This window comes from Sceloporus undulatus, chromosome 6, assembly GCF_019175285.1.
Source record: "Sceloporus undulatus isolate JIND9_A2432 ecotype Alabama chromosome 6, SceUnd_v1.1, whole genome shotgun sequence".
Taxonomy (NCBI): Eukaryota; Metazoa; Chordata; class Lepidosauria; order Squamata; family Phrynosomatidae; genus Sceloporus; species Sceloporus undulatus.
The window spans coordinates 40,062,233-40,065,549 of NC_056527.1; positions in this window are offsets into that span (position 1 = coordinate 40,062,233).

Genomic DNA, 3,317 nt, shown 5'->3' on the forward strand with positions numbered 1-3,317 from the left:
TACTTAAGCAAATAAATAAAATATTGTTTGCATCAGCAGTTCCTATCCTTGGCTCTTCAGGTGTTGTTGGGCTACAAATCCCAAAATCTGCGACCACTGGTTATGCTGGACAGGGAGGCTGGGAGTTATGATAAAACAATATGGAGACCCAAGGTTAGCAAGCACTGGTCTATATGATTTAGTCATCCCAGGGTTTCCTAGCCCTACCTGGAAATACCAGAGACTGTACTTGGGACCTACCACACAAAGCAATGTGTTCTTCTACAGAGCTATGGCTCCTCCCCAAGTTCACAACTGTTATATAAAGTTCTCAGTTCCACTCAAATATTGGCAACTGCTTCTATTCTACAAGAGGAGTTAAAAATGTAGCACTACAAATCTTCATGGCAAATGAAAATGCATATGAAGAACTGTGAAGTCTTGTTGGTATGAATAACTGGCTTTCAGAAGCAGGCACATTAATTCTTGCACTATTGTACAGCTAAGCAAGCAACTGCTGTGAATATCGTATGCCTAACTAATTTCTTCTTCTGCATCTACACCAGAGGGGTCATTATGGGGGTGTAATTACCATTTATTAATGAGGAAGGGGAACTTTTTGAGTAAAGCACCTTTTTTATTCCTGTGTATAGATATTAAGGGAACCTGAATAAAGTAACGCTGCAGAATCTTCAAAAGGCTTTTCTTTTGGAGCTCCCTCCTGTATTAATTTCAAGAGTCTTATTAAAATATACAGGGGTTCCCATACAGCAAAATGCCTTAATTTAAAGGAGACCTGTACAATACACACAATTTACTTAAGGTGGACACAGCCAATTCAATTTTGCATTGAACACCATGGTGGTGCATCAAGCCACAAAGGAAGTTGGTTTCTTGCCACTAGCACTCTTATTTTCACATCTAGCTACAAAGAATCTGTTTTGTATAGGGGTAATTTAGCAGATAACTACTGTACACCCTTGACACAATGGCTACCTGATTTGTTTTAAAAGCCTGGAAATTCAATAGTTTAAAAACAAAAACAAAACAGAACACCTTGGCAGAAAGTAACAGCTTGTCTGTACCATAAGCTTTCAACTAGTGCGCTGGCAACAGAACTTAAGAAACTTCTTGATTTTAGAATAACTCCCGAAATCCCTGAACCAGCAAGGTCAAGACTCATATTGGCTGAAAGCTTCTGACAACTGTCATTAAGGCAGTAACTTTCCCAATCTTTGGTTGGGACTCATATGTGTATTGACTATAGAATAGAATAGAATCTTTATTATGGCCATAGATCAGTACAGACAAAAGGGGGATAAAGAATAAAAGAAGGTAAGAACACAGATTAAAAACAGTATTTAAAATATCCTTTCAGATTACAGAGCTCCAGTACAGCAAAATAAGATTGGTACTAGTCTACTGTGGAGGTCATTGCCAGGCGAATTTTAATGACAGCTACAGAATCTGGCAACATTATATGTTCTGTCAGGATTGATGCCTGAAAACAGAAGTGTAAAACTGACAGGTGTGTCCTTGGTGTTTATGTAATAGAGGTGAAATAAGGTTGAAGCGGATGTCCCTGTAGTCTGAGTACCGGAGTAATACATGCTCTGTTGTTTCTATCTGGCCAGAGTCACAGCAGCATAATCTGTCTGAAAAAGGTGTCTTCTTGTATCGGCCTCCAAGGACAGCTGAGGGGAGGGCATGACAAAGCTTCAAATTTTGCTAAGTATGCCATAGGCGATGCCAAATATCTGTTGGGAGTCACTAGCAATAAAAGTTGGAGCACTAGCTAGATCCAGTTGTAGGTCTGTATCAACCACCTGTTTTTATTAACAATGGATGTGAAAAGGAGCCCATATAGACTGGAAATCATCAGTCAAGGATACTGGAGCAAGGCCGGTTGGGAAGAAAGATAGTCTGAGCCAGTAGCTGAGTATACTCACCCACACTCTTGCCTCCACTTTCAAAGTTGCTTTAGAGACACATTTTGGAGCTTGAAAAGCTGATCTTAGAACACTGGATTGCACAAGTTCTAATGGTGCAGAGTTGGGGAGGGATTCCAGCTAGGATCGATAAAGCAGTTGTGCAACTGATTTTGCTTCAAAAAGTTTGAGCACCACCAGTATAATGGTCTCCTCTTGGCATAAGAAATTTGAGGATGGCTGTAGAGCTCCTCTACACATTACCAGCAGCATACTCCTAATATGCTTTCCTGCTACCAGTAGCAAGAAATATTACCCCCTCATATTTGAAACAGGAGACCTGTTCAATCTTGTGGCCATCTATACTCCAGGTATGATTCTTGGGCCACTGAGTGTGTACTGACCATGTACTGTGACTGCATCTACACAGAAGAATTAATGCAGTTTGATATTCCTTTAACTTTTTGTCATTTCTGACTAATGGCAACCTATCATGGGGTCTTCTTGGCCAGTTTCTACAGAGGGAGTCTGCCATTGCAAGTTTGCCATCGGAGGCAGAGACAGTGCCCAGGATCGCTCAGTGAGTTTACATGGCAGAGAGGGAATTTGAATCTTGGTCTCCAAAGCCGTACACACTGGCTCTCTGCCATGGCACAATGTTATGGAATTCTGGGACTGGTAGTTTTGTGATATTTAGCCTTCTCTGCCAGAGAGCTTTGGTGCCACAACAAACTACAAATCCCAGGATTCCATAGCACTGAACCACGGCAGTTGAAGCAGTGCCAAACTGCATTAATCCTGCAGTGTGGTAGCCTCCTAAAATGGATTGAACCAGTGGTGTCAATTGCACCTACAACCTGTGCCACGATGACTACCCACTACTGCAAGTGACAAGAACTGCCTGGCTTTCCAACTCAGAGATCACACCTGGTGCCCTGCTGTTCTCTGGGTCACTTCCAGATAGCCATTGCCAAAACTAAATCCTCTCCTCTGAAAAGGAAAGTGTCCACAGCACCAAAATATGCCCCAAATGATATTCTCCAGGTCCAAGTTTGGAGCTGAAAGGAAGAGGAGCTGGGATTGTCTCAGCAGTTGGCCAAACACCCCCATTTCTGGTCAAGTGCCTCAGCAGCCAGTACAAGTGAAAGTATAGCTGGCCCTCCACATTTGTGGCTTTAAGTTTTGCATCTCTGATTATTTGCAATTTTGATTAATATGTTCTCCCTAGGAATCTCTTAAGTCCTCCAGCACATTTCTGCTGAAAGTTGAACACAGAGTTGTGCTAGAGAAAACATTTCTGTAGGCATTTGTAGGTCCTCCAGCATAATTCTATGATCAACTTCTGGCAAATGTTGGCCATAGGATTGCGCTGGAGGACCTGGAGATTCCTACAGATTCTCTTAGGTAAAA